This window comes from Aethalodelphis obliquidens, unplaced genomic scaffold, assembly GCF_003676395.1.
Source record: "Aethalodelphis obliquidens isolate GAN/ISIS:26980383/991018 unplaced genomic scaffold, ASM367639v1 scaffold21, whole genome shotgun sequence".
Lineage (NCBI taxonomy): Eukaryota > Metazoa > Chordata > Mammalia > Artiodactyla > Delphinidae > Aethalodelphis > Aethalodelphis obliquidens.
Window position 1 is genome coordinate 26,033,326 of NW_020837965.1, and position 6,024 is coordinate 26,039,349.

Here is a 6,024-nt window from a genome sequence, read left to right on the forward strand (position 1 = left end):
AATTTCAAGTATGCAATACAGAATTGTTATAGTACAGTCACCATGCTGTACATTAGATCCTCAGAGTTGATTAATCTTATAACTGAATATTTGTACCCTTTCACCATCTCCCCATTTCCTCCACCCCCATACTACATTCACTTCACACGTCACCCTAGACCTGCCCACATGCCCTGCTTTCTGGTCCTTGCATCCTTGCATTGGCTTGATTGTTACCATGATCATGGATCCAGGTGTGCTGCAGCAGCAACTGCTCCTGAACTACTGCTGCTCAAGGCACACTCCATCAGTGCTTCACCTCACACCCAGACCCTGTACCCCTTGTCTCCAGGCCTGGGACTTCCCTGCCTCTGCTGAAGTACAAGACACAGCAGGATCTTCTCAGTACCCACAAATGTGCCACATGGCACTGCAACAGGTGTTGATGCCCTCCATGGACTCCAGCCATAGGAGGTGGGACTCAGCCTATTAATTCTTCTCTCTCACACCCTGGACTCTGCAGAGCTGTAGTAGCTTCATACAGCCTCTCTGAAAGTTTACCATGAGATTGAACAAATTGGTTTGTCCGGAAGCTATAGCTGGTTCAGTAATGCACCCTCTCTTATTTGCTCTTGCTGCTTCCTTTATTCCTCACTTCTTCCTTGCATTGCACTTGCTGTTAAAGAGCTTTTTCCTCTGGCTCTGTTTTCCAGGGAGGCTGGCAGTCCGCAGTCCTCTGACTTGCCGTTCTAGTGAGCACGCTACAATCTGGGGGTGAGGATGCACCTCGGCAGGACTCAGTTTGCTAGTGACAGAAACAAACTCTGGCCAATGCAAGCAAAAGAAGGGACTTCTTAGAAAGGCATTAGTTTCCTCAAAAAGTTAAAAATAGAATTATCGTATGACCCAGTAATTCTACTTCTGGGTATATATCAAAAGAATTGAAAGCAAGGTCTTGAAGAAATATTTATACACCCATGTTTATAATAGCATTATTCACAGTAGCCAAAAGGTGGAAACAACCCAAGTGTCCACCGACAGATGAATGGATAAACAAAATGTGGCATATGTGTATAATGAATATTCTTCAGTCTCAAAAGAAAGGGAATCTGATATATACTACAACATGGTTGTATCTTGAGGGCTGTCTTAGTCCATTCAGGCTGCTATAGCAAAATACCATAAACTGGGTAGCTTATAAACAGAATAAATTTATTTCTCACGTCTCTGGAAGCTGAGAAGTCCAACATCCAGGCATCAACAGGTTTGGTGTTTGATGAAGTCCTGTTTCCTGGTTTCCAGATGGCTGTCTTTGCTGTGTCCTCACAAAAGGGGCAAGGGACCTCTCTGAAATGTCTTTTTTTTTTTTAATAAATTTATTTATTTTTGGCTGCATCGGGTCTTCGTTGCTGCACGCAGGCTTTCTCTAGTTGTGGTAAGCGAGGGCTACTCTTCCTTGTGGTGCGCGGGCTTCTTACAGCGGTGGCTTCTCTTGTTGCAGAGCACAGGCTCTAGGTGCGCGGGCTTCAGTAGCTGTGGCACGTGGGCTCAGTAGTTGTGACTCGCGGGCTCAGTAGTTGTGGCTCACGGGCTTAGTTGCTCCATGGCATATGGGATCTTCCTGGACCACGGCTCAAACCCTTGTCCCCTGCATTGGCAGGCAGATTCTTAACCACTGCGCCACCAGGGAAGTCCTGAAATGTCTTTTATAAGAGCACTAATCTCATTCATGAGGGTTCTACCCTCACGATGTAATTACCTCCCAAAGGCCCCACCTCCAAATACCATCACACTGGGGGGCGGGGTTAAGTCTCAAAATATGAGTTTACAGGGACACAAACATTCAGTCTATAGCAAGGACACTATGCTAAGTGAAATAAGCCACAAAGTGACAAATACTGTAGGATTCCGCTTATATGAGGTGTCGAGAGTAGGCAAATTCAGAGACAGAAGGTAGAACGGTGGCTGCCAGGGGCTGGGGGAGGGGTAGTTATTGTTTCATGGGTACAATGTTTCCGTTTTGCAAGATGAAAAGAGTTCTGGAGATGGTTGGTGGTGATGGTTAATGTGAATATACTTAATACGACTGAACTGTACACTTCAAAGTGGTTAAGATGGTAAATTTTATGTCATATGTATTTTACCACTGGAGGTACTAAATGAACACTTCCAGTACTGACGGTGGAATAAAGTGGTCAGGCCACCCCATCGGCAGATAACCATGATAAAATTTGAGCAAAATACTGAAACAAATGCATCCCAACTATTTAAAAGAACTGGAAAGCACCCCCAAGCAGAGAGAAACTGGAAGAGTATTCTTGAAAAACTGCAACTACAAGGGATAAGAATTGGGAGTTTGTGTTTTTCCCCCGATGATGCTGCCCAATGATGCCCTTTGCCATAGTGGAGGAAAAGAGCAGCAGGGCACCACATCCCTATCATCTTGAAATAGCAGAAAACAGAGTTCAGAGCTGAAAAAAAACCCGGGCAGGGACTTCCCTGGTGGCGCAGTAGTTAAGAATCCGCCTGCCAGTGCAGGCGACACAGCTTCAATCCCTGGTCCAGGAAGATCGCACACGCCACAGAGCAGCTAAGTCCGTGAGCCACAACTACTGAGCCCGTGCACCTAGAGCCCGTGCTCCACAATGAGAAGCCCACACACCGCAACGAAGAGTAGTCCCCACTCTGCAACTAGAGAAAGCCCGTGTGCAGCCCCAAAGACCCAACCAGCCAAAAATAAATAAATTAAAAAAAAAAAAAAAAAAAAAACCTGGGCAAACCTCTGGAAGTGAGAGAACCACAGAAGGGATGACACTCAAAATCTGAGTCAACCTTTTGCTCAAATCCCTGCCTGACCACAGATCTATGCATGTGCTACAGACTCAGTGAAGAACAGACAGGGATCTACTCTGGAGAGGCAGCTGCACGGTGAGATTTATGAGTTCACTGCTTTTTATCTGAGTGCATTCCCCAACTGTGTACAGCATGGGTGGTGGAAAGCTGTAGCCTTACTGGCTTGAGGTATCAGAGGATATAACTTGATGACGGTGGAGAAGCTGTGAATTTAGGAGGGAATCCTCAGAAACAAGGACACCACGGAGAGGATGAGCTGCTGAGTATAAAGATTACTGAAATCCCTGACTGACTGCCAAACTATGCAGGCAGAGGGGAATATCCCCAGCGGAACAGAGGAACAAAGGCTGGGGCTACAAGCTAAAGATAGCAGCTGCTGCACCCAGCCGTGGGAGACAGAATTCGTAGTTTGAATACAGGCAAGTTAACTTCCCTCTAAAACAATAACAACAACAAAACAATCATCGTAAGAACACAACAGAATCCAGAGACACTACAATATGTTGTCTGAAATATCCAATTTTCAACCAAAAATTAGGACGTGCAAAGAATTGGGAAGATGTGATTCATGGTCAGGAAAAAACAGTCAATAGGAATTGACTCCACGTGGATCCAGATGTTCAATTTAGCAAAGACATCAAAACACCTGTTATACATATGTATCAAGGGACTTCCCTGGTGGTGCAGTGGTTAAGAATCCTCCTGCCAGTGCAAGGGATGCAGGTTCGAGCCCTGGTCTGGGAGGATCCCACATGCGGTGGAAAAATGAAGCCTGTGCGCCACAACTGTTGAGCCTGTGCTATAGAGCCCGCGAGCCACAACTCCTGAAGCCCGTGCACCTAGAGTCCGTGCTCCGCAACAAGAGGAGCCACTGCAATGAGAAGCCCACGCGCCACAACAAAGAGCAGCCCCCGCTCGCCGCAACTAGAGAAAGCCCGCGCGCAGCAACGCAGACCCAACGCGGCCAAAAATAAATAAATTTTAAAATAAATATGTATCGATAATTAAAGTATAATTATCTTAATTAGTGAACAGACAGGGAAACTCAAAAGTTAAAAACTGTTAAAAAATGAATTTCTAGAGCTGAACAGTATGAAAACTAAAATGAAAAATTTGTGGGGTTTTTTTAGATGGTTTGAATAGCAGATTAGAGACGGCAGAAGAATTAGTGAATTTCAAGATAGATCAATAGGAATTAACCCCAAAAATGGAGAGAAAAAAGATTGAAGAAAAATGAACAGAGCCTCAGATATGGGGGACAATGTAAAGGAGCCGACATATATGTAATTGTCTCAGCAGGAGAGGAAATGGAGAAAGGGACAGGTGACATTTTTGAAGAAATAAAGCCAAAACCACTCCAATCTTGTGGAAAACATTAAATTAAAAATCCAAGAATCTTGGTGAACCTAAAGAAGGATAGAAACAATGGAAACCACTCCCCAGAACATTATAGTCCAACTGCTGAAAGCTGAAGATAAGGAGAAAGCCGTGAAAGCAGTGAGAGAAAAACAACAGGTTATATGGACGGGGACCAATTCTACGACTGACAGCTGACTTCTCAACAGAAACAATAGAAGTCAGAAAAATTTGGAATGTCATTCAAAGTGCCAAAGTTAAAAATGATCAAACAAGAACTCTATATCCAGCAAAATCTTCTAAGTGAAGGCAACATAAGGACATTTTCTGTAAACAAAAATTGAGAAAATGTGTCGCAAGCAGATCTGCACCATAAGAAATGCTGAAGCAAGTTGTTTAGGGTAAAGGGAAATGAACTCAGATGACACCTCTGGTCTATGGGTAGGAATGGATGGCAGTGGAAGTGGTAAACATGTGGGTAAAAGACTAGATGTATCACTCAATGTCCAGCCAGAAGACAGGAACCACTCATAATGTGAACAGGGAAATGTTAACACTTATAAATTGGTAAGAGATGGTTAACTACTAAAGTGGGTAAAAGAGAACTTTAAGGATTACAGGAATACCAAATGCAGAAAACAGATGCTTTGTCTAGTGCTCAGGGGGATAAAGTGAGAAGGTGAAATTCAGACCACCCCCCCCCCCATGGAATATGCAGCCTAGCAGTGGTGAAGAAACAGGACAGGACAGTGCTGGCTGAAGCTGGTTCGTAGGAAGTGACCCACTGGTTACCCAGGAAGCTCGTTGGAGAGTGAGCACTGGCGGGCCTCCTGCCAGCTGCTGGCTGCTGTGCCGCACAGGTGGATGAAAAGCACCTGGGAACCAGGAAGGGAAGCTGTGGCTTGACTATGGCCTTGCAGTGGCCCTCTAGTGCCCTCTACTGACAACGCTGGAGCATCGTCCAGCAGGCAAAAGAGATTTCCGTGGTCCAGCTCCAGTTCCACAAAGCAGGACAAAGAAGGGTAGATCTGGAGCTGAGAGGCAATAAACTAGCTCGCACGCTGTATTACTTCTGCTTTCTTAATTCCTTTAAAAAACATTACTATGTAAAGCAAAAGTACTAACACTGTATTGTGTTTATAACAAAGATGTAACATAGATGGCAGAGTGAATGGAGATGTACGTGGCTGTGTTTTACCTGAAGGAATCCAATACTAATTCCATGTAGACTGGGATACGTTAAAATGCATACTTTAATCTCTAGAGCAACCACTGAAAAATAATATATGCAAAGACATATAGCTGGAAATCCAATGGGAAAATTATGGGATTCTAAGAAATACTGTATTAACACAAAAGAAGGCAGGGAAAGAGGAACCAAAAGAGATGAGACAAAACAAACAGCAAAATGGCAGATCTAAATCTAACCTAATTGCAACTGAAATTCTATGTAGATGGAATAAAAACTCCAATTACGAGGTTAATGTTACCGTACTAGATGAAAAAGCAAGATCCAACTCTATGCCATCTACAAGAGACACACTTTATACACAAAGGCACAGATAGTTTGTAAGTAAAAGTGTGGAAAGAGAGATACAGACCAACCTCGGAGATACTGCAGGTTCAGTTCCAGACCAACTGCAATAAAACTAAGATTGCAGTAAAGCAAGTCCCAGGAGGTTTTTGGTTTTCCAGTGCACGTAAAAGTTATATTCACATTATACTACAGTCTATTACGTGTGCAATAGCATTGTCTAGAAAACAATGCACATAACCTTAATTTTAAAATGCCTTATTGCCAAAAGAATGCTAACCATCATGTGACAACACTGGGTT